Source organism: Microcaecilia unicolor, chromosome 2, assembly GCF_901765095.1.
Source record: "Microcaecilia unicolor chromosome 2, aMicUni1.1, whole genome shotgun sequence".
In the NCBI taxonomy this organism is placed as follows: Eukaryota; Metazoa; Chordata; class Amphibia; order Gymnophiona; family Siphonopidae; genus Microcaecilia; species Microcaecilia unicolor.
Genome location: NC_044032.1, coordinates 625,618,393 through 625,644,928, shown reverse-complemented (window position 1 = coordinate 625,644,928; position 26,536 = coordinate 625,618,393). Strand labels below are relative to the sequence as shown.

Here is a 26,536-nt window from a genome sequence, read left to right as displayed (position 1 = left end):
AACATTGCTTTTGACTCGTAACCACTCGCCTCCACCTACCCTCCTCTCTTCCTTCCCGTTCACATTAATTGATTTGATTTGCTTACTTTATTTTTTTTTTTGTCTATTAGATTGTAAGCTCTTTGAGCAGGGACTGTCTTTCTTCTATGTTTGTGCAGCGCTGTGTACGCCTTGTAGCGCTATAGAAATGCTAAATAGTAGTAGTAGTAGTAGTATACACAAAAAGTAGCACATATGAGTTTATCTTGTTGGGCAGACTGGATGGACCATGCAGGTCTTTTTCTGCAGTCATCTACTATGTTACTTAACCCTCCATTGCCCCAGGTACAAATAAGTACCTGTTTTTAAATACTATATAAGCCGCATTGAGCCTGCTATGCGTGGCGTGGGAAAGCGCCATATGGCTCCAGAAAAAGGAGGACGGATTGAGCCAGCCGGGTTTTACTTCCATTGCTTTCAAGCAATGGAAGTAAAACCCGGCTGGCTCAATTACTTCCATTGAAAGCAATGGAAGTAAAACCCGGCTGGCTCAATCCGTCCTCCTTTTTCTGGAGCCATATGGTAACCGGGTATAAATGTAATAATAAAAAATAAAAAAATTGTCCTCCACCTTTAAAGGCACTGCCTATCCAACTGGAACAGTTCTTGACTTTTTACAGATGGGCCACGCATAGGAAGTCCCTTATGTCTAATAATCTTTTACTATTGTTTTCAATAACTCTATTGTTTTGGGTCAACCAATGTGGTGGCAATCTCCGCCTACTGGCTTCAACCGATATAACGGGCTACATAGCCTCCCTCCTACCGTCTCCTGTTCTCAATCTGAGCTCTTAATGGGAGGAGGAGGCGGTTCCTATTGGACTTCCATCCCCGCGGGAGACCCGCAAACCCCGTTGTTTGACGTCCAGCTCGCCTCTGACGCAACTTCCTGCTTCCGGCAAGCGGGATGCCTGCCTCAGAGGGAGAGAAGAAGCTGCTGTATCATAGGAGATGTGGCTCCGGAGAAGGAAAGCTGTGGAAGTGTTGGTGGGCGACCTCAGGTATGAGTTTGACGAGACAGGGGACGGTGGGGGTGTTTGAGGGAGAGGTGCCCGATCACGGGCAAGGAGAAGAGTAGAAGACAGAGGGAGAGATGGCAGATCATGGGGAGGGGAGGCCGGTCCCCCCCCCCCCCTGATCCCCGAATACTTGGGGGGAGGGGGGGCTTGGCGTGAGGGCAGCCGAATGCGTGTGCCTTGGTATCTTGGCCGTCTGAGATGACGCTCTGCTTATACCAGAACATGTCGCCTCCATTATCCAAAGAGACAATGTCTAAGCAGTGACATGGAAGCTGAGCGGTGTAGCAGTGTTAAACCTCATAAAACGCAGCCCCCAGCAAGCTCATAAACATAATCTCTTCAGGGCTCCCCTCCAGTACTTGTGTGTTTTCATTTTCACAGGCACTTTTTCACAAACGAAAGTAATACAGAATCTTAGCTTGCAATTCTTAGTACTTTCAGCTCATAATGTGTATGAAATAAAAATTAGAAAATGATAGCGAGGCCTGTCTGGGATCAGGTTTACGAAGCATTTTTCTTGGAAATAGAAAATGGGGCAGAGAGAGCACATTACATCTGCCCCCCACCAGTCCAGTGATTCCATTCCTTAAATGTTACCATTGTTAAATGTTTTTATAGTGATACTGAGTGTATGTAGCACTGTACAGATAAATTTTACCATTTAGTTGAGAGACACAGGCAAGACATATAATCACATAGATCAGGCATTTATTTATTTGCTGCATTTGTACCCCACATTTTCCCACCTATTTGCAGGCTCAATGTGGCTTACACTATGTTGCAAAAGGTATAATCATAAACAGAGTAAGTGGTATGGTCTAATTTAACATATTACTGTGTAAGAAATTAGGTAGATAGGTCAGTAGAATTATTTACATAACACAAAATAAAACAGGTAAGATATAATGACCAATAGTGATAATGTGATTAACATAATCAAATTAGAAGGGATCAGTATTAGTTGGTTTAGATGTAGAGTGGAATCAAGTCATTAAGGAGGATTTTTATTGTAAGTCTCTTCAAACAGATGCGTCTTCAATAACTTCCGGAAGGTTGTTAAGTCATGCGTTGTTTTTATAGCATTCGGTAGTTTATTCCATGATTTTGTGCAGAGGTATGTGAAGGTAGATGCGTGTAGTGATTTGTATTTGAGTCCTCTGCAATTGGGGTAGTGGAGGTTTAAGAAGGTACGTGATGAACGTTTGATGTTTCGTGCAGGTAAGTCAATTAGGTAAAGAACCAACTGCTGAGACATTTGTCACAATTGTCCCCACCCCCTCACCCGCCAAAAAAAGGAATAAATGTACCTCAGCTCCATTAGGGCCTGATGTACTATTTTCCCATTCTATACCTATGGAAAAGGAAAACTTAATAAATCAAGCCCAAAATGTGCCCTTACACAAGGCCAACAGAAGGCAGCAGCTTTTCCTTCTCTCAGAAGCATAGTTACCCTTTATTGCTGCGACTGAGGCATTTGCTCTCATGTGCCCCTGCTCACTTGCTCTCTTATGCCCTCACACCTATGCTCGCTCGCTCTTTCTCTCTCTCAAATGCAAAAGAGGCAAGAAGGAAGAGTCACAGAGGTGGTATGAAGAGCTGAAGGGGGAGCTTGTAGGTAAGTGGGAGAAGTAATAAAGGGAGATGTGGAAGATTGAAAGAAGCCAGAGAAGGAGAAATGGAGGGCAAAATGAGGGTGAGATGAGCAATTAGAGGAGGGAAAAAGAGAAAGGGAGCACATAATAGAAGAAATAGAGGTTTCTATTGTACTGGCCCCTTGCTCTGGAATGCCCTTCCTTCTAACCTCTGTTTTGAATTATCAGAGGTTCAGGGTGGCCTTAAAAATCTGCCTCTTTCAAGAGGCCTTTGGCGATTGAACCGGGGCAGTTCGTCTTTTTATCCTGTACGTACCTAGCTGATGTGAATGCTGTGCTGTGTTATAGTGACCTGTGTGCTTCTGTCTTGATCCTTGATATGATTGGGATGGTTCTCTATTCTTCTCTTTCCTGTTTAACTGACATTCCCTTTGTTTTTCTCTTTTTATTTGTTTGATTTCGGAAAGGTGGTATATTAAGCATAATAAACCATAGCGAAGGAATTGAGCCAAAGACTATAAAAATGCTGGCAAGAAACAGATTGTTTCGTGACATCTTCATGGATAGAAATTCCATGGGTGAAAAGAAAAAAAATGGTAATGGGGCTATACTACTGTCCAGAATGAAAAGACAGATGATGAAATGTTAACAGAAATTAGGGAAACTAACAAATTTGACAGCACTATAATAATTGGTCAGTTACCCCAGTATTGACTGGATAAATGTCATATCAGGAAATACTACATTTGTACACCACATTTTCCCACCTATTTGCAGGCTCAATGTGGCTTACATTGTACCGTACAGGCGTTCGCCAGTCGGTTGATAACAAATGCAGGTTATATTGCGGTCGAAATGAGGTAGGTGTGTATCAGGCACCATGAGGATGGGAGGGTGTGGGGATTTACGTTGGATCGGTGGAGTAGGCCTTTTTGAAGAGGGTGGTTTTTAATTATTTCCTGAAGTTCAGATGGTCATGGATTATTTTCACAGCTTTAGGGAGTCCATTCCATAGTTTTGCGCTTAGGTAGGATGCATAAGTTATTATATGAGATAAGCAACTCCTTTAGGAACTGACAAGAGAGGGAGTTATTTTGTTTATTCCTTTGTGGAATGCAGGACTTGGTGTGAGAGGTAGTAGAATAGAAATTTAATGTGGACAAATGCAAGGTGATGCACATTGGAATGAATAATCCAAATCATAGTTACCTGATGCTAGGATCCACTTTGGGGGTCAGCACTCAAGAAAAAGATCTAGATGTCATCGTAGATAATATGCTGAAATCTTCTGTTCAATGTGTGGCGGTGGCGGCCAAAAAATCAAATGGGGTACTAGGAATTATTGGGAAAAGGATGGCGAATAAGACCGAAAATACTATAGTACCCTTGTATCGCTGCATGGTGTAACTGCACCTTGAGTATTGAATTCAGTTCTGGTAGCTGTTTCTCAAAAAAGATATAGCGGAATTAGAAAAGATTCAAAGAAGAGCAACCAAAATGATAAACGGGATGGAACTCTTCTCATATGAGGAAAGGCTAAAGACGTTAGGGCTCTTCAGCTTGGAAAAGAGACGGATGAGGGGAGATATGGTTGAGGTCTGCAAAATCCTGAGTGATATAGAACGAGTAGAAGTAAAGATTTTTTTTTTAATTGTTCCAAAAGTACAAAGACTAGGGGGCACTCGAGATGTTACATGGAAATACTTTTCAAACAAAGAGAAGGAAATATTTTTTTCACTCAACGAATAGTTAACCTCTGTAACTCTTTGCCAGAGGATGTAGTAACAGCAGTTAGCATATCTGGGTTTAAAAAAGGTTTGGACAAACTCCTGGAGGAAAAGTCCATAGTCTGCTATTGAGACAGACATGGGGAAGCAACTGCTTGCCCCAGGATTAGTAGCATAGAATGTTGCTGCTAATTGGGTTTCTGCCAGGTACTTGTGACCTGGCTTGGCTACTGTTTGGAAAATAGGATACTGGGATAGATGGACCATTGGTATGACCCAGTATGACTACTCTTATGTTCTTAAAATCAAACCAAAAGAGCAGTGTTGGGCATTAGCACATTTTAAACCAATAATGTTCTTATGGTATTGGGGGGGGGGGGGGGGATAAGCAGACCAATAGTTTATTTTCGCTGTTACTTTGGAGATATGGATCCCCCCCCCCCCCCCCCAAAAAAAAAAAAAAGAGATATCAAAATAAACTGTTCAGAAAGAACCCAAAACAATTTTACAGTGCTACCTGGGGAAAAAAACAGCAGTACAGTGAAAATACTACCAACTAAAGCTGAAATAGAAATATTCTGGAAAAGCTTATACAGTCGAGAAGCAGAATGTCTACCTTACATACTTGAGAATCTGGAAAAGGCAAATATCAAAGTTATGGAATGGTCTGATATAACAACAATAGAGCTGGAAAATAGGTTGAAAAGAGACCCAAACCGGAAGAACCTTGGCTCAGATAGTGTCCAGTTTTTGGCTCAAGCAGTTAATCATGCCTTCAAGACCTGGCAGATTGTAAAAATCAGTTGGTCAGGCATCCAGACTTATCACAGTGGCTAATAACAGGTAGAAGAGTTCTTTCTTCCAAAGGGAGATCAAGTAACATTCCCAAAAATTACGGACACATAACCTGACTACATATCGTCTGTAAGCTATTCATTGCAATAGATACTCATAGAATATGTATTTTGTACCAATTCTATAAGAACATAATTTGTCATATTGGATCAGACGGATGGTCCATCTAGCCCAGTATTCCGCTTCCAACAGCGGACAATCTAGGTCACAAGTATCTGGCAGAGTCCAAGAGAGTAGCAAGATTCTGTACTACCATCTCAGAGTAATGGCTTTCCCCATGTTTATCTTAATAGCAGTTTATGGACTCTTCCTCCAGGAACTTGTCCAAACCATCTTTAAACCCAGATATTCTAACTGCTGTTATCACATTCTGTGGCAGCGAGTTCCAGAGCTTGACTATTTGAGTGAAAAAAATGCTTTCTCCTATTTGTTTCAAACGTATTACCATGTAACTTCATAGAATGTTCCCTTGTCTTTGTACTTGTTGAAAGAGTAAACAATCAATTTACGTTTACCCATTTTACTGCACACAGGATTTTATAGGCATATATCATATCTCCACCTGGCCGTCCTTTCTCTAAGCTGAAGAGCCCTAGTTTCTGTAGCCTTTCCCCCCTAGCATTTCCTGCCATTACATTTATCCAGTCAATATTGAGTTAATTGAAATCACCCATTATTATACTGTTGCCAAATTTGCTAACTTCCTTAATTTCTGTTATCATCATCTGTCTGTTCAATCTGGCTATAGCCTTGTCAGTATTCTCTTCTCTTTCCCTTTACACATAGAACTTCTGTCTATAAGGATTCCATTACTGGAAGTGTTTGGTTGCAGTTATTGCTGCGAAAGATGGTGCAATCAGGTTTAGGAGGCAGTTACTTTTTCACATAAGTGACATGGGCACTGGATAACTTTGTTCCTTAAATAAATGATGCAATAATGTAAGAACTCTGATATGTGTTCGGGTTCTCTTTTCTAATATCACATTTTATATAAAGATCGGAAACCATTCGGTGTGACACACATGCAATAATAATAGGGGAAATGAGGAGGGAAAGTTTTTTTGTTTTTTTTTTTGCACCCCTCCTCATCACTGCTAATACAATGGGAAATACAAAGTGTTACTCTAGGTACCATATGTTGAACAAAAACTGGACACATTGAAACCTAAGGATGAGCAAGCGATTATTAATTGCAGCCCAGGACAGTGGCTTTTGGACAAGATGGTTTAGAGCCAGCATAGAAAAATCTGGTACATTTTTGTCGATTCTGCAAGAGAGAGAGCTAGAAATGGTCACTCATTTCATAGCTAGCTGCAAAGATCTGGTTGCAGAAATTTTCTATACAGAAAGGAGCAAGGTACATGTCTCATCCATTGGAAACTTTTGTAAACATTACATCACTGCACTGGAAATGCACCAGGATCATGACCTTAAGAAACGTATGGAGAATGAAGAGGTAATGATAACATGTAACATCACTATTCCAATTAATTAATTTAAAAAAAAAAACCCTAGATGCAAGGTAATGGGCAACATAGTAAGAGGAAAAACTCCAGAATGGCATTGATTGTAAAGGTGCAAGCAATTACTCTGTGGATTGTGTAGAGAGAGAAAATAGCCTCAAATACCAAGAAATGTAGTCAAAGGCTAAGAAAATTTGACAGAAGAATATGGAAATATTTCCCTGGATGCCAAAGACCTAATGAAAAGGAATTTTCAGGAATATCTGAAAACAGTAAGTTGCGTATTGATGTTAGATTTTGCCCTGCAGAAGGAAGCTCTCTTTGGCTCAATTCAAGTACTATGGCGAACAATAGCTGTAAATTTGAGAGACTGAGATCATAAGCTACATACCCCGGGTTAGGAATAAGGTTACTAGCATGGTATGCACAACACTACTACTACCGTACTTAACATTTCTATAGCGCTACTAGACATACGCAATGCTGTACACGAGACATAAAGAGAGAGTCACTGCTCGACAGAGCTTACAATATAATTAGGACAAATAAGAGATAAGGGAATTACTAAAGTGGAAATGATGATAAAACATGGGTACTGAACAAGTGAGTAAGGGTTAGGAGTTAAAAACAGCATCAAAAAGGTGGGCTTTTAGCCTAGATTTCAAGAGAGCCAGAGATGGAGCTTGACGTACTTGTCTTTGCACACAAGCTGAAGAAACACCTGCCATTGCTTTGTAACCATGAAAAGAAGCATTTTATTAATGAACTAGTATTGTGCACCCTGTATGTATTACCGTGCATTTTTAATTGCAGAACTTATCAGAGGGATCAGTGTAATCATATAACTGAAAATAGTTTCAGTACTGGTCTTGTAAACCTATGCTTTTCAACCCTTTCCTGGATGCACACCTAGCCAGTTGGGTTTTCAGGTTGTCCACAGTGAATATGCATGAAATAAATATGCCTATAGCCAAGATCCATTATATGAACATTTCTCTCGCACGTGTTCGTTATGGTGATCTGGCAAGGTGTCCCTCCAGGACAACATAGTAACATAGTAGATGACAGCAGAAAAAGACCTGCACAGTCCATCCAGTCTGCCCAACAAGATAACTCATAGGTGCTACTTTTTGTGTGTACCTTACCTTGATTTGTATCTGTCTTTTTCAGGACACAGACCGTATAAGTCTGCCCAGCACTAACCCCGCCTCCCAACCACCAGCCCCACCTCCCACCACTGTGAGAAACTGCTGTGGAGGAGTAGCCTAATGGTTAGTGCAGTGGACTTTGATCCTGGGGAACTGAGTTCGATTCCCACTGCAGCTCCTTGTGACTGTGGGCAAGTCACTTAACCCTCCATTGCCCCTGGTACAAAATAAGTACCTGAATATATGTAAACCGCTTTGAATGTAATTGCAAAAAACCTCAGAAAGGCAGTATATTAAGTTCCCTTTCCCTAAACTGAATGCTGCAGAGATGGTTTTTTCTGCCTAGGCTGTCATGGCAACCAGGTGTAAAACAAAGCCAAGTCTGCTGAGCTGTTGCCTAGAGACCAGAGGCTGAGCATCTGCACCAGCAGCCCACTGTCCTGCTCAGAACAATAAAAGGAGGGACCCTTAGTAGTAGATAAGGTACTGCAGCCATGCCAGTAATCATAAGCTTGGAAGGGGAAGGAAGTGCTGAGCCTCAGTATATATCTAGATGAGCTTAGCTAGAAGTGGTGTTGGATGGCAAGCGGCAGGTGGACTGAGCTGTGTAGAACAGGAGACTCCAGCAGAGCACTTGAAGTGGCACCAGCATTTGGACATCACCTGGCTGGGAAGCAATGGCACCTTTCACATTCCTCCTTTTGCTGCAGTCTAGCTCTTTTCTGGGTCTGCCAGCTCGAGTGGACTGGAGGAGCACGGGAGCAGCAGAAAGAAGGGGACAGTGATACTGGTGCCATAGAACAAGGCAAGTGCTGGGGTCTCATAAGTGGTTTGCTGGTGTCTGCTAGTATTTTAATAATAATGCTGTTCAAGGCTTCGTTCTTAGTTTACTCCAGAATTTGGTGTAGATATTTTTCAGGTTGCTGGATTATCAGATTTATTTTATTTGCTTGCATTTGATTAAATATGCACGTTTCGATGTACTTAATGTTTTCTACAGCAAACTCCTAACATCCTATATAATAAAACGCACCTCCAACATTCTGAAGCCGAGAAAGTGAAGCCTTGAAGCGTTCCTGCAACGTTCCGGAACTACGTGTCGTCAGTTGAGGAGGTGGAGCCTTACAGAGCGCACGAATGCTTCAAGGCTTGAAGGCTTCACTTTCTCACACACACACACTCACTCTCTGTCTCTCACACACACTCTCGCTGTCTCTCTCTCTCTGACACAAACACACATACTGTGTCTCTCTCTCACTCATTCTTTCGCACATACACACTCCATCTCTCACCCACACACTCTCTCTCAAACATACACACTCCAAGGAAAGGGGGGCAAGAACTCAGAGGGGAGGAGAGGAAGGGGGGGCTGGAACTCGGAGGGAAGGAGGGGGTCATGGAACTCGAAGCCCCACACACACTCACTCACTCTCCCTCTCTCACACACACATACACTTTGTCTCTCACACACTCTCTCTCTCTCTCACACACACACACACACATACACTCTGTCTCTCACACACTCTCTCTCTCTCTCTCACACACACACACACACATACACTCTGTCTCTCACACACTCTCTCTCTCTCTGACACACACACACACTCTGCCTCTCATTCATTCTCTCAAACATACACACTCCGAGGAAAACCTTGCTAGCGCCCGTTTCATTTGTGTCAGAAACGGGCCTGTTTTACTAGTAATATTATAACAAAATCAACATCTTACCTCTGCTACTTAAGAAAGCTGAAAGATACAAAATGCCGAAAAAGAAAAGAAACGGAACTATTGCTTTTGCTTACTCTGGAGCTCATTTTCAAAAGAGAAAAACGTCCAAAAAGTGGCATAAATCTGCATTTAGACATTTTTTTTTCTCACAAAAACGTCCAAATTGGTATTTTCAAAAACAATTTTTGACATTTTTCTATAAAGTCCGTCAGAAGTGCATTCAAATTACAAGGGAGTGTGTCAGGGGCATGTTAAGGGCGGGATCTGGGCGTTCCTAACACTTGTACGTTTTTCAGCTATAATGGAACAAAACAAAACCATCCAGGACTAAAATTAAGACGCTTTGAGCTAGACCAACGAATAAGGCACAAAAAGGTGCCCTGAATGACCAGATGACCACTGGAGGGAATCGGGTATGATCTCTCCTTACTCCCCAAAGGGTCACTAACCCCCTTCCACCCCCCCCCCCCCCCCCCCCCAAATATGTGATTTAAAACATTGCTTTCCATCCTAAGATGTTACAGTGGGGGAAATAAGTATTTGATCCCTTGCTGATTTTGTAAGTTTGCCCACTGACAAAGACATGAGCAGCCCATAATTGAAGGGTAGGTTATTGGTAACAGTGAGAGATAGCACATCACAAATTAAATCCGGAAAATCACATTGTGGAAAGTATATGAATTTATTTGCATTCTGCAGAGGGAAATAAGTATTTGATCCCCCACCAACCAGTAAGAGATCTGGCCCCTACAGACCAGGTAGATGCTCCAAATCAACTCGTTACCTGCATGACAGACAGCTGTCGGCAATGGTCACCTGTATGAAAGACACCTGTCCACAGACTCAGTGAATCAGTCAGACTCTAACCTCTACAAAATGGCCAAGAGCAAGGAGCTGTCTAAGGATGTCAGTGACAAGATCATACACCTGCACAAGGCTGGAATGGGCTACAAAACCATCAGTAAGACGCTGGGCGAGAAGGAGACAACTGTTGGTGCCATAGTAAGAAAATGGAAGAAGTACAAAATGACTGTCAATCGACAAAGATCTGGGGCTCCACGCAAAATCTCACCTCGTGGGGTATCCTTGATCATGAGGAAGGTTAGAAATCAGCCTACAACTACAAGGGGGGAACTTGTCAATGATCTCAAGGCAGCTGGGACCACTGTCACCACGAAAACCATTGGTAACACATTACGACATAACGGATTGCAATCCTGCAGTGCCCGCAAGGTCCCCCTGCTCCGGAAGGCACATGTGACGGCCCGTCTGAAGTTTGCCAGTGAACACCTGGATGATGCCGAGAGTGATTGGGAGAAGGTGCTGTGGTCAGATGAGACAAAAATTGAGCTCTTTGACATGAACTCAACTCGCCGTGTTTGGAGGAAGAGAAATGCTGCCTATGACCCAAAGAACACCGTCCCCACTGTCAAGCATGGAGGTGGAAATGTTATGTTTTGGGGGTGTTTCTCTGCTAAGGGCACAGGACTACTTCACCGCATCAATGGGAGAATGGATGGGGCCATGTACCGTACAATTCTGAGTGACAACCTCCTTCCCTCCGCCAGGGCCTTAAAAATGGGTCGTGGCTGGGTCTTCCAGCACGACAATGACCCAAAACATACAGCCAAGGCAACAAAGGAGTGGCTCAGGAAGAAGCACATTAGGGTCATGGAGTGGCCTAGCCAGTCACCAGACCTTAATCCCATTGAAAACTTATGGAGGGAGCTGAAGCTGCGAGTTGCCAAGCGACAGCCCAGAACTCTTAATGATTTAGAGATGATCTGCAAAGAGGAGTGGACCAAAATTCCTCCTGACATGTGTGCAAACCTCATCATCAACTACAGAAGACGTCTGACCGCTGTGCTTGCCAACAAGGGTTTTGCCACCAAGTATTAGGTCTTGTTTGCCAGAGGGATTAAATACTTATTTCCCTCTGCAGAATGCAAATAAATTCATATACTTTCCACAATGTGATTTTCCGGATTTAATTTGTGATGTGCTATCTCTCACTGTTACCAATAACCTACCCTTCAATTATGGGCTGCTCATGTCTTTGTCAGTGGGCAAACTTACAAAATCAGCAAGGGATCAAATACTTATTTCCCCCACTGTATATGCAGGATCTTGGAGTAATCTAGTGGTGAGTGCAGTGCACTGCAGACAGGTGGACCTAGGCCCATACCTCCCCCTTACCGGTTACACTTGTGGAGGAAACTGTGAGCCCTCCAAAACTCACTGGAAACCTACTATACCCATATGGGTGCCCCTTCACCCATAAGGACTATTGTAGTACTACTACTGCTTATCATTTCTATAGTGCTACTAGACGTACGCAGCGCTGTACACTTGTAGTGGTGTACAGTTGGGGGTAGTGGGTTTTGGGGGGGGCCTCAGCAGACAAGGGAACAACAATGAGCTGTGTAACCCTAGTAGCGCTTTAGAAATGTTAAGTAGTAATAGTAGTATTTTATGAAGTCTGGTGCAGTGCCCCCTAGGGTGCCCTATTGCTTTCCTATGTCAGGGGGACCAGTCTATTAAAAAAGCTGTCTCCTCCTACACCCTAATGGCTTTTTACATTTTGCACTTGGACATTTTTTTTTTTTTTTTAAAGGACCAAAAAACAAAACGTCCAAATCACAAAACCTTGTTCAAAACAGTATTTTTGGAAAAAAAAAATAGACCTTTTTCTTTTTTGAAAATGACCTTTCCTATTCAGATTGTGGATGTTTTTTGCAAAAAGTCCAAAATCGGACTTAGACATCATATCGAAAACACCCTTCTTTGTGTTCAGATATATAATGGAATATTAACCAGTAGAGCATGTCTTAACTAATCTAAAACTTAATAAGTGGTTGAAATCTTAAATTTACGTAACACTTTCCATTGGTGGAAACCAAATTACATGGCCAGTAATCGCAATGAGTGAAGACCTGGTCAGTAGTTAATTAACATGCAGTGTTCTATAACTGCATATTTTTAAAAGAATCACTAAACAATGATTGCAACATTTTTTTTAATAATGGAAAAAATATTAGGCATCTACAGAAATGAGAAGTGTTCACAGATGAAATATAATCCTCTCATTGTTCCCGCCTGCTGTCCATTACTGACCTTGTATTTTTATGTTCCTGTTGATTTAAAATATTGCTCCTCCTTAAACTTTTATGATGGATTTGGAACTTTAGAAAGCCTTGGAGCAGGTAAAGGTGTAAAGACTCATGTAAGGTGTCAGGTGAGTGACACACACAATAGGAACTACCAGTTCTCCTTTTTGCCTGTAGGAACTGCTGGAATTTTTTTGCAGTTTTTCTGTTGATGTTATTTTTTTGGTGTAAAATAGAGGTCTTTTCACATGATAAACAGTTTCATCAGATGAAGATACAGTATGTGAAAGTAGAGATGCTTTTACTTTTTAGGAACCTGGCTCCCACAGTGGATGGTGAGATTTTGGGGCCCTGTTACTAAGGCATGCTAACGATTAGTGCATGCTAAATGATAAGATACCCATAGGAATATAATGGATGCCTTATCATTTATTGTGCGCTGATCATTAGCATGCACTAAATCTGTTAGCGCACCTTAGTAAATAACAGTCCTATCCCCTAGATAATTCTTTCATTTACTGCATCTGAGCAAATAGTTATGGTGGAGAAATGGCTGTCATAGTCAAGATGGAATTGTATGAATTTAGGTGTACTGAGACCTTAACTTTTTGTGTAACCTCCGGGACTTCTGATTTAGTGGGGGCTTGCTTATTTATAATCCCCCTCCAATTACACGACAGCCGGTTCAGAAGCTCGTTAAACTAATTTATTACTTTTATACCTTATTTTTTAACCTTTTTATACTTGGGGGTTTAAATCTTTGACTAGAATTTTAGGAAAATAATTTTATTTAACCTTATCAGATTTAGGGCCTCTTTTTACTAAACTGTGCTAAAAGTAGGCGCTGCTATCTTTAGTGAGTGCGTTTCCTGCTCACTAAGGCCACTTTAACACAGCTGTAAAATGGCTGCAATTTCTTTTTGTTCCATTAATGGCTACATGCTAATTTTCCAATTAGTGCAGCTAGAGAATGACACGGGGACCTGCAGTAATCCACAGTAGAAATGTTTTGTTTACCAATGTTTGTGGGTCTGGGAGCAAAAACAGTTTATTGCCCCGCGGGAGTGGTAAAAAGCCTTGCTTCCGTGGTAAAAAATAAAAACCGTAATTACAGTGAGTCTGGCATCTCTTCCCTCCTTCCTTTTGTTCTTCCCTTCCTCCCCATCGCGACGCAAAGAGATTTCTCATAGGCCTGCTCCAGGACCTTCCCTCCTTTGCTGACTCCCACCTTCTGATGCAAATTCCTGTTTCGCGCGAAATAGGAAGTTACAGCAGAAGGCAGAAATGGTGGTTTCCGTGTCCCTCCAGACTGGCTGAGAAAATGACTGATGGGATTATGCATGCCTACTAGCAGGTGGAGGCTGAGAATTCTGACTCTTGAGGGAGCCAATAAGGTCCCTGTTCAGTCCCAGCCAAACTTAGTATTCTCGGTCTCCAGCAGGTGGTAGGTAGTGAGCCCTTCAGTCAGTTCGCTTTTCTCTTTTTTTTTTTTTTTTAATTCCTTTGCCTTAGTTTCTTTGAGTCTGTGACATCTGTGCACTGGGCATTCCTGCTGTATATGGAAGCTGAGACCTGTGGGGTTTCTCTTTTCTTAGCCTCGGGGGTGCCACACTCGGGTGGCTGAGTCCCTCCCACTCCCCCCTGATGGCCCATTCTCAGCCTTCTGCAGGAGCGGAGTTTTGTGAAGCCTTGACCCCTTTGAGGGAAGGATGTGAGAGTGCTACTTGGAAACAGCCACGTTGGGCTGTGCGCCTTAGATTTAGAAGAAAAAACAAACTTTTTCCTGAAGCAAGAAAGAGCAAAGCACAAACTTCCTTTCTTTTCATCTCTCTCCCCTTCAGTCTGTTCAAAATTCTGCTGCACAACTTATATTCCACGAGTGTCGCTATGCTCATATTAGCCCTCTCCTCAAGTCATTTCATTTGCTCCCCATCCGTTTCCTCATACAGTTCAAACTCCTCTTATTGACTTACAAGTACATTCACTTTTTATCTCCTCAGTACCTCTCCACTCTTATCTCTCCCTAAACTTCTCCCCGGGAACTCTGTTCACTGGGTAAATTTCTCATATCTGCACTCTTCTCCTCCACTGCAAACTCAAGACTCTGCTCTTTTATCTTGCTGCACCATATGCCTGGAATAGACTTCCTGAGTCAGTATGTCAAGCTTCATCTCTGGCCATCTTCAAATCTAGGCTAAACTCCCCTTTCTGATGCTTACCCTTACTCACTTGTTCAGTACCCATGTTTTATCATTCCCACCTTAGTAATTCCCTTATCCCTTGTTTGTCTGTCCTAATTAGATTGTAAGCTCTTTTGAGCAGGGACTGTCTCTTCATGTCCAGCGCTGTGTACGTCTAGTAGTGCTATAGAAATAAGTGGTAGTGAGTAGTTTTCAGAAACATCAGTGCTTTAGGGCTTTGGTGCGCTGCTAGCAGCTGTCTTCTGGGATTGAGCAGGCGGTGCACGTTCCCGCAATTATAGCTGAGAAGCTGTGGCGCAGTTCAGTTTGTTAGCGCCGGGGCCTGACTCTGGCGGGAGTGTATAAGATTTGTACTGCTTGCACAGTCTGGTGTTTTGCAGTTGGGGGATTTGGTTGTGTCTTGTTCGGTGGCTGCTTCAGTGCTAGCGGACCCCTTGACAGATTCCTCTCCCTTCAGATTGGCGTTTTGGTTTCAGTAGGAACTGCTGCTGTTTTGGTCCAGTCCGCGGTGCTGGCTGGAGAGCAGTCCTCAGTGCAATCTTCTGATGCTGTTTCAGTGACAGGGGAATTCCCGGTGGGGGTTTCCCTCCAGAGTTTGCACTGTCCATGTATCAGGCTTTTCTTTTAAAGCACCCCAAGCCCCTTTCTGTGGATTCTCTGGGAGGGGGGGGGGGCTGCTCCTTTTAATTTAAAACATCTTGGGATCTGGAGGAGGAGGACAGTTCCGTGGAATTCTTGGATCCAGAGCTTGGTTGGATGATGCTGCAGATGATCTTGAGGGTGAGGCTGTGCTCGAGGGAGTTCTTTCTTCTGGTGAGGACCCCTTGGTGATGTGGGTGTTTCCTAAGAAGAATTTGCAGGAGCTGATTTTTTGGGGTTTCTGCCAGGTACTTGTGACCTAGCTTGGCCACTGTTGGAAACAGGGTACTGGGCTAGATGGGCTTATATTAGTCTGACCCAGTGTGGCTACTCTTAAGTTCTTTACCTTGAACTTTGACGAAGATCTGATGGCGACTGATGTGCGTAAGGTGGATCCCCTGGTACGGGGTATGTTCAAGTCTAATGGATCTTTCTCAATGCAATTCTGGTCACTGCATCTCAAAAAGATATGGTAGAATTAGAAAAGGCACAGAGAGAGGCAACAAAAATGCAGCGCTAGTAAGCGCTATTGGCCTCTAGCACCCATGTTTGCTTTTGATCATATGGGCATAAGAGAGTTCTCAAGCAGTATTTGATCAGGACAGAGGAATTTTGACAAGCGTACCACCTTTTGGCAGCTGTCACAAAGGACTGGCAGCTTCAAAGGCTACCATTACATAAGTGCATAAGTACATCAAGGCCAGCATCCTGTCTCCAACAGTGGCCAATCCAGGTCGCAAATACCTGGCAAGATCCCAAAAAAGTACTAAACATTTTATACTGCTTATCCCAGAAATAGATTTTCCTCAAGTACAATTTAATAATGGTCTATGGACTTTTCCTTTAGGAAGCCGGCCAAACCTTTTTTTAAAACTCTGCTAAGCTAACCGCCTTTACCACATTCTCCAGCAACGAATTCCAGAGTTTAAGTACACGTTGAGTAAAGAAACTTTTTCTCCAATTCATTTTAAATTTACTACTTTGTAGCTTCATCGCATGCCCCCTAGTCCTAGTATTTTTGAAAAGCGTAAACAGACGCTTCTGAGAAGTTCTGAGAGAAGGTAAAGTTTGCCTATTTGCGGATGATACTAAGATCTGTAATAGAGTGTACACCCGGGAGGGAGTGGAAAACATGAAAAAGGATCTGAGGAAGCTAGAAGAATGGTCTGAGGTTTGGCAATTAAAATTCAACACGAAGAAATGCAAAGTGATGCACTTAGGGAATAGAAATCCTCGGGAGACGTATGTGTTAGGCGGGGAGAGTCTGATAGGAATGGACGGGGAGAGGGATCTTGCGGTGATAGTATCTGAGGATCTGAAGGCGACGAAACAGTGTGACAAGGCAGTGGCCGTAGCTAGAAGGTTGTTAGGCTGTATAGAGAGAGGTGTGACAAGCAGAAGAAAGGGGGTGTTGATGCCCCTGTATAAGTCGTTGGTGAGGCCCCATCTGGAGTATTTTGTTCAGTTTTGGAGGCCGTACCTTGCGAAGGATGTAAAAAGAATTGAAGCGGTGCAAAGAAAAGCTACGAGAATGGTAAGGGATTTGCATTACAAGAAGTATGAGGAGAGACTTGATGACCTGAACATGTATACTCTGGAAGAAAGGAGAAACAGGGGTGATATGATACAGACGTTCAAATATTTGAAAAGTATTAATCCGCAAATGAACCTTTTCCAGAGATGCGAAGGAGGTAGAACGAGAGGACATGAAATGAGATTGAAGGGGGGCAGACTCAAGAAAAATATCAGGAAGTATTTTTTCACGGAGAGAGTAGTGGATGCTTGGAATGCCCTCCCGCAGGAGGCGGTGGAAATGAAAACGGTAACAGAATTCAAGCACGCGTGGGATAAACATAAGGGAATCCTGTTCAGAAGGAATAGATCCTAAGGAGCTTAGCCGAGATTGGATGGCACAGCCGGTGGCGGGAGGCGGGGATAGTGCTGGGCAGACTTATACGGTCAGTGCCAGAGCCGGTGGTGGGAGGCGGGGCTGGTGGTTGGGAGGCGGGGATAGTGCTGGGCAGATTTACACGGTCTGTGCCCTGAAAAGGACAGGTACAAATCAAGGTAAGGTATACACAAAAAGTAGCACATATGAGTTTATCTTGTTGGGCAGGCTGGATGGACCATGCAGGTCTTTTTCTGCCGTCATCTACTATGTTACTATTTCTCTGGTAAGTAAACACTATTTTGCTTTGGGAACTTAAAGATTGGGGTTTAAATGAGGAATTGCAGGTTAGTGATAGGCAAAATAAAAATATTATCAACTAATCTCCATAGTCTTTTCCCCATAGTTTAAAAAAAACTTGAACTTTGTACCTCAGCATTAATAGATAGACTCTAGCAGGCACTGAGGGATCTAGTTTAGTGTTCCTGCCCACCCCTAGGACAACTCTTCATTTATAGTCAGTTATTGTAATTAATGTAACAAGCAAGGGGTACTCTTACAGAGTTTTAAATACTTTCCATTACTATCTAAGAAGGAAACAATAAATCATACAATATATTATATAAACTAAAAGTCATTTTATATTAGGCTAATATCTTTAATACTTTAGCAAGTGTTAAATTATTGAAAACTAAAAATACTAAGATGGAGTCAGCAGTCCAGTAGCGAGAGGAGTGCTATCCAGTCTTTTGCATTGAGTGTTACATGTATGATTATATCCCAGTTGGTGAGATGTCATATGTGTGTGCCCGAGGCAAAGAGCGCCTAGCTCTCAGAGAACATGTCCGGTCTCTTGAGGCTAGAGTAGCAGACTTGGTGGAGCTGAGGGAGACAGAGAGGTACATAGAGGAGACCTACAGGGATGTTGTAGAGAAGTCCCACCTCTAGTTTGGTAGCCCCTGTGTTAGTTTGGAGGAGGGAGGTCTCCTAGAAGGAGAGCATCCCCCTGGTGAAGTAGGAAGTACTCCTGTAGCCAGGACCTGCCCACCAGGGGATGTACTGTTCTCTTGCACCAAGGATATGTCTCCAAGTGCTGCCCAGGAGGGAAGGGTTAGGACAGCTGTTGTAGTTGGTGATTCGATCATTAGGCATATAGATAGCTGGGTGACTGGTGGATGTGAGGATCGCCTGGTGACTTGCCTGCCTGGTGCGAAGGTGGCAGACCTCACGCGTCATCTAGATAGGATTTTAGATAGTGCTGGGGAGGAGCCGGCTGTCTTGGTACATGTGGGTACCAGTGATATAGGAAAATGTGGGAGAGAGGTTCTGCAAGCCAAATTTAGGCTCTTAGGTAGAAAGCTCAAATCCAGAACCTCTAGGGTAGCATTTTCTGAAATGCTACCCGTTCCACGTTCAAGGCCCAAGAAACAGGCAGAGCTCCAGAGTCTCAATGTGTGGATGAGATGGTGGTGCAGGGAGGAGGGTTTTAGATTTGTTAGGAACTGGGCAACATTCTGGGGAAGGGGGAGCCTATTCAGAAAGGATGAGCTCCACCTTAACCAGGGTGGGACCAAGCTGCTGGCATCTGCATTTAAAAAGCAGATAGAGCAGCTTTTAAACTAGAAACAGGGGGAAGGCTGACAGTCGCACAAAAGTGCATGGTTCGGGATAAGGTATCTTTCAAAGATACCTCCAAAACAGGGACGATAGGGTATCCTGATAGTGAGGTAATCTGGGAAATTATAGACTGGTGAGTCTGACGACTGAGCCGGGCAAAATGGTAGAGACAAAGCATATTCAAAAGCATGGATTAATGAGACAAAGCCAACATGGAAAGTGAAGGGAAAGCTTGCCTCACCAATCTAAAGGTGAGCCGGTTGATGTAGTGTATTTGGATTTTCAGAAGGCGTTTGACAAAGTACCTCATGAAAGACTCCAGAGGAAATTGGAGAGTCATGGGATAGGAGGTAGTGTTCTATTGTGGATTAAAAACTAGTTAAAAGATAGAAAACAGAGAGTAGGGTTAAATAGTCAATATTCTCAATGGAGAAGGGTAGTTAGTAGGGTTCCCAAGGGGTCTGTGCTGGGACCGCTACTTTTTAACATATTTATAAATGACCTAGAGATGGAATTGGTAGAGATATAGATATAGTAGAATTGGAAAAGGTACAGCGAAGGGCGACGAAAATGATAGTGGGGATGGGACGACTTTCCTATGAAGAGAGGCTGAGAAGGCTAGGGCTTTTTAGCTTGGAGAAGAGACGGCTGAGGGGAGATATGATAGAAGTGTATAAAATAATGAGTGGAATGGATCGGGTGGATGTGAAGCGACTGTTCACGCTATCCAAAAATACTAGGACTAGAGGGCATGAGTTGAAGCTACAGTGTGGTAAATTTAAAACGAATCGGAGAAAATTTTTCTTCACCCAACGTGTAATTAGACTCTGGAATTCGTTGCCGGAGAACGTGGTACGGGCGGTTAGCTTGACGGAGTTTAAAAAGGGGTTAGATAGATTCCTAAAGGACAAGTCCATAGACCGCTATTAAATGGACTTGGAAAAATTCCGCATTTTTAGGTATAACTTGTCTGGAATGTTTTTACGTTTGGGAGCGTGCCAGGTGCCCTTGACCTGGATTGGCCACTGTCGGTGACAGGATGCTGGGCTAGATGGACCTTTGGTCTTTCCCAGTATGGCACTACTTATGTACTTATGGAATAACTAGTGAGGTAATTAAATTTGCTGATGACACAAAGTTATTCAAAGTTGTTAAATCACGGGAGGATTGTGAAAAATTACAAGAGAACCTTATGAGACTAGAAGCCTGGGCGTCTAAATGGCAGATGACGTTTAATGTGAGCAAGTGCAAAGTGATGCACGTGGGAAAGAGGAACCTGAATTACAGCTATGTCATGCAAGGTTCCACGTTAGGAGTCACCGACCAAGAAAGGGACCTAGGTGTCGTAGTTGATGATACGTTGAAACCTTCTGCTCAGTGTGCTGCTGCGGCTAAGAAAGCAAATAGAATGTTAAGTATTATTATGAAAGGAATGGCAAACAAAAATGAGGACGTTATAATGCATTTGTATCGCTCCATGGTGCGACTGCACCTCGAATATTTGTGTTCAATTCTGTACCTTAGAAAAGGTACAGAGAAGGGTGATGAAAATGATAAAGGGGATGGAACGACTTTCTTATGAGGAAAGGCTAAAGTGGCTAGGGCTCTTCAGCTTGGAGAAAAGGCGGCTGAGAGGAGATTTGATAGAGGTAACGAGTGGAGTTGACCTGGTAGATGTGAAGCTTCTGTTTACTCTTTCCAGAAATACTAGGACTAGGGAGCATGCGATGAAGCAACAATGTAGTAAATTTAAAATGAATCGGAGAAAATGTTTCTTCACTCAACATGTAGTTAAACTCTGGAATTTGTTTCCAGAGAATGTGGTAAAGGCGGTTAGCTTAGCGTAGTTTAAGAAAGGTTTGGACAGCTTCCTAAAAGAAAAGTCCATAGACCATTATTAAATGGAGTTTGGGAAAATCCACTATTTCTGGGATAAACAATATAAAATATTTTGTACTTTTTGGAGATCTTGCCAGGTATTTGTGACCTGGATTGGCCACTGTTGGAAACAGGAGCTGGGCTTGATGGACCTTTGGTCTGTCCCAGTATGGCAATACTTATGTACCCGTTCAACTCCACTCATTATTTTATAGACCTGTATCATATCTCCCCTCAGCCGCCTTTTTGATTTTCTATGTATACTTCAAAGCTAATTTCAAATCATATTATGTTATCGACTGTTATCGAGCGGCCCCAGCACCATTACCTCACGCACCAGTTCATGCACTCCACTAAGGACTAGGTCTAGAATTTTTCCTTCTCTCATCAGCTCCTGTACCAGCTGCTCCATAAAGCAGTCCTTGATTTCGTCAAGGAATATTACCTCCCTAGCATGCCCTGATGTTACATTTACCCAGTCAATATTGGGGTAATTGAAATCACCCATTATTATTGTGTTGCCCAGTTTGTGTCCCTAATTTCCTTTAACATTTCTACATCTGTCTGTTCATCCTGGCCAGGCGGACGGTAGTACACTCCTGTCACTATCATTTCAATCCATACGGATTCCAAGATGTGTTTTGTTTCCTGCAGAATTTTCAATCTATTTGATTCCCGGCTCTCCTTAATATACAGTGCTACCCCTCCACCAATTCAATCCACCCTATCACTACAATATAATTTGTACTCTGGTATGACAGTGTTCCACTGGTTATCCTCCTTCCACCAGGTCTCAGAGGTGCCTGTTATATCTAATTTTTCATTTAGTGCAATATATTCTAACTCTCCCATCTTATTTCTTAGGCTTCTGGCATTCGCATATAGACATTTCAAACTATTTGTTGTTCCTATTTACATCATACTCAGTACTTGACAGTATTATTTTGTAATCTTTTGTCTGAGGTTTATTTTTATTTAAGGACACCTGATCTACTACGGTCTCTTTTGCAACCTCACTATCGGGATACCCTATCTTCCCTGTTTTGGTGATATCTTTGAAAGATACCTTATCCCGAACCATGCGCTTTTGAGCGACTGTCGGCCTTCCCCTAGTTTCTAGTTTAAAAGCTGCTCTATCTGCTTTTTATATGCCGATGCCAGTAGCCTGGTCCCACCCTGGTTAAGGTGGGCAGGTCCTGGCTACAGGAGTACTTCCTACTTCACCAGGGTGATGCTCTCTTTCTAGGAGACCTCTCTCCTCCAAGGTAGCACAGGGGCTACCAGACTGGAGGTGGGACTTCTCTACAACATTGTGCAATAGATTAAAGAAGCAATTGGGTCTGCTTACCTTCTTTCAGGTAAGTCGTTCTGCAGGGACTGAGAGCGCATTCCATAAGGGATCAGGCCTCTTCTTGGGCTGAGCGTTCTCTGGTCTCTCCATTGGAGATTTGTAAGTCAGTGACCTGGTCATCTGTGCATTCCTTTTCCCATCATTAGAAGGTGGATATACAGGCCCATCAAGATGCTGTTTTTGGTGACAGGGTTCTTACGGCGGGGTTGCTTGGATCCCTCCCTTGAATGTACTGTTGTTACTTCCCATTAGTCGTTTTTTGGGCTGGTCTGGAGGGACGCTAAGGAAGGGGAAATAGGTCTTACCTGCTAATTTGCTTTCCATTAGTTCCTCCGGACTGGCGCAGATTCCTCCCTTTGCTATGTGTGTGTATATTTCTTGGAGAGCTGCTTCGTTCATTCGTGGTTTGGTTTCTATTCCTTTAAAAAAAGGGGGGGGGTCTATAAAGAGCAGGACTCATTGTTTGGCATGTTTTATTTGTGGTTGTTCGCTGGCAGCACAGATGCACATGTTTTTTTTTTTTTGTTTCCCCTCCTATTTTCACTTTATGATAATACTGAGTTTGGCTGGGGCTGAACAGGGACCTCATTGGCTCTCTCAAGAGTCAGAATTCTCAGTCTCTCCACCTGCTGGTAGGCATGCATAAGACTGGCTGTAGCACTGAAACTTTATGGTTTGCACTGTGGGTTTTTAAGTAGTGCAGTGCAATCAGTATAACGGTAATTGAACAACATAGAGCAACTAAATTGAAAAAGAAGTCATGAAGTAGCTGGGTTCTTTTTTGGAAGATTATGATTTAATGGTTTGGAGTCCAACTGGCTTTAAGACTGGCACTGAAACTTTATGGGTTGCACTGTTGGGTTGGTCTATTTCCATCTGCATAAAAGATAATTATTGTAGTTCACTGAACGCATAGTTAAACTCAGGAATTCGCTGCCGGAAAAAGTGGTTAAGGCGGTTAAATTAGCGGACTTCAAGAAAAGGCTGGATGGCTTCCTGGAGCAAAAAAGGCCATAGAATGTTATTGAATGGACAAGGGAATACACTATTTCTAGGAGGGGCGGGACAAATTGCTTGTTCTTTTGGCCGCTGTCGGTGACAGGGTGCTGGGCTCGATGGACCCTTGGTCTGTCCCAGCATGGCGATACTTATGTACTTGACAGCATTGGACCTCTCCAGATTTTTGTTGACCCTGCTTTTAGGTGTAGAAAGTTGCACTTGGGTGTTTTGCAGTAAGTGTGGAGCGTGCCAGGTGCCCTTGACCTGGATTGGCCACTGTCGGTGACAGGATGCTGGGCTAGATGGACCTTTGGTCTTTCCCAGTATGGCACTACTTATGTACTTATGTACTTATTACAGAGATTAACTTACCGTAAATACTGTAAGTTGAAATTTTGACTTCAAAATCCCATCTCTAAACTAGTCATCTAGGGGTCAGTCTCATCAATTCCATAGCTCTCTTGCTATTGCTAGCTTTATGGAAGTACAGTAGACAGACTGGCTGTACAGAAGTTGCTTGAGAGTGTTATATATGTCCCTGGTGTGGGAAGAACTCTTTTAGTCGGAGTGAGCTTGTATAGTGTTCAAATTTAAAGGCAAGAGGTTTGGAGGAGATATATGAGACTGAGGAGTGATTAAATAAATAATAGCAATTGTTTAAAATCTATAAGTGTTCTGGCTGGTTGGACGTTTATGCTGCTGAGCAATTGCATTGAGAGGAGGACATGCCTGTAGGGAATTGTGCATTACAATTATCAGGTGACATCTAAAAGCCATTTGATTGGCTGATGGCTCAAAAAGTAGGTTCAATGAGGAAGTTCAGTGTTTAGCTGAGACATGTAGAAAGAGTTGCTGAGTGAAATTCTGATTTTGTGTGTGGGATTGTTTTTTTTTTTTTTTTTTCTTTAGTGAACTTGCCAAAGTTTTTAGAGTGAGAGACTTATCAGTGAGGGATAAATATATAATCCTCGTTTACTGAAATCTGATGATTTTTTTTTTTTGTTGTTACATTTGTACCCCGCGCTTTTCCACTCATGGCAGGCTCAATGCGGCTTACATGGGGCAATGGAGGGTTAAGTGACTTGCCCAGAGTCACAAGGAGCTGCCTGTGCCTGAAGTGGGAATCGAACTCAGTTCCCCAGGACCAAAGTCCACCACCCTAACCACTAGGCCACTCCTCCACTCCTGTTTAGCTGTTTCCTTCTGGCTTTCTGACCCTTTTGAAATCTGTGAAGCTGTGGAAATGGGGAGTGGGTTTGGGAAATGCAGGAGAGATACTAGAGGGGAGGAAGAGAGAGGGAGCAATGTGGGACCCAGCCTCGACTTATACACAGGATTTTTGGCCATTTGTAGTCACAAAACTGCCCTCAGCTTGTACACAAGATTAACTTATAGACAAGTATATATGGCATTTCTTAATGATCATACCTTTAGAATGTTTTATGGGGTGTGTTTCCTTATTGTCACCTTTATTATTTAATGTTTCCTACAACCTTTGGGTGATATTACTCTATCCTTTGGCATTAGATTTATTGCGTATGCAGATGATGTGCAGGTGTTAGTCTCTGTCTCTCTTTTGGAAGACCAACCACACACAATTGAGAATTTGAATCCTATCATGTACTGTGAGCTGGGTGAAGCTGAGTGGGATGTTAATACACAGAAAAAATGAATGCTTTTGTTTGGCAACTGGGGTTGAAGATTGGTTTCCTCCCCAGGATTGATAATTGGAATATTTTTTAAGAGAATCTGTTAAAATTATTAGGGGTGTGGTTGAGCCAAGATGGTTCAAGACAGCAACAGTTATCACAGGTTGTCAAGACTATTTTAGTAGGTTGTATATGGTTAAGAAGTTGAAACCGTATTAAAATCAAGTTTTCTTGCCACCTGTTCAGCATTCTGAACCATTGTAATGTAATGCGTATGGGTCTCCAATATAGATTACATCTGCTATTGAGTGTGGTCTAGAATGCTGTAACTTGTGTAATCACAGGGGTCAGAAAAAGAGAGTGCACATCCATTTCTGGTTATCTTGTATTGGGTACCAGTTTGGGAAAGAATTATAGTACGAGTCCACCGGCATCTTCTCCCCCTCCCTTCCCAATGCAGCCTCTGTCTTCTCTCCCCCCCCCCCCCCCCCTCCCAAAGGCAGTCCAAAAGGTGTGTTCAGGGCTTTTCTATATAGGCCCACAGTTACGTACACTGCTGTGTCCCTTCCCTCTCCAGACACGAAATGTCTTGGGAGCTTCTATAATGCATTTCATGTCGGAGAGTGGGCAGGATGTGGCAACACACATGAGCACGGGCTTTCATAGAAGGTCCTGTGCCAGCACAAACCACCTTTTGGAGCACTGGAAGAGGTATGGGTGATGGGCTGCATGAGCAAGGGAGGTGGGGTTAGATGCTGGCTGTGGGACTAGGAGGGGCACAGAAAATATGTTGGACCCCAGGGTGGGATAGGATGGGGAAGGGAAGATGCTGGACACAGGACCTGGGGAAAAATGTGACTTTTCCTTGTCAGCAGCAGCAGACAAATCCAGACTTGTGGGTTTTGACCATCTGCCAGAAAGTGGAGATGATCACACTGAACTGAACTCTGATATAGAATGGTATGCTCTTTGGACAGTCAATATTCTCTATCACCAGCAGGCAGATGGATGGTGTCTCACAAGCTCTTGGCTTCCTCTGCTGCTTAGCTCTTGTTTTGGGTTTCCTAATTCAGTTGAGCTTGGCGGTATTGGCTAAGTAATGCCTATTTCTGGGTTACATCTGGTGGTGCCAGGTCCCTGCCCCCCCCCCTTCTGCTGCTGGCCCATTTGCTTTCCTTCTGGAATTTCAAGGGCAAAAGAACACAAGAAAAAAATAAGTAGCAGTTTGACTGCTGCTGCAGCTGAAATTGGAGAGGGAGGCTTCCCTACTCTGCTCCCAGCTTGGCTTCTGCAGAGAAGCGGCAGGCTTCACTCCTCACTGGTTTGTGGTGGATACCACTTCAATTTTATTTTTGTGTTGAGCTGCACTCGCAGTTGCAAATCCTGGTGACTGCAGAACTAATGAAGCGCTGCTCTCGCTGTGGGAAGTGGATAGCAGCGTCAGGGCAGTGTTTCAATTGCATGGTGGGCTCTGAATCGGCAGAGAGTGAGGTAAAGATGGTGGGGTCTTTGTTTACCTGCACAGGGGATGTGCATGCTTCATTCTTCTTCTCTCTCCCTCTTGGTTGTGGTGACTCCCATGTCCATCTTGGACAGCTGCAATTCTCCCACTGAAGAAAGCAGGCAGGGCATGGCT

At 43.2% G+C, this 26,536-nt stretch overlaps 1 protein-coding gene across 1 annotated transcript in view; it reads left to right on the top strand.

Moving 5' to 3' along the window:
* Window positions 1-904: 904 nt before the first annotated feature.
* Window positions 905-26,536, top strand: part of USP38 (ubiquitin specific peptidase 38) — a gene marked incomplete in the record, with an annotated part of 169,277 nt that continues 143,645 nt past the window's right edge. Inside the window, 1 exon segment of the mRNA XM_030191689.1 lies at window positions 905-1,040.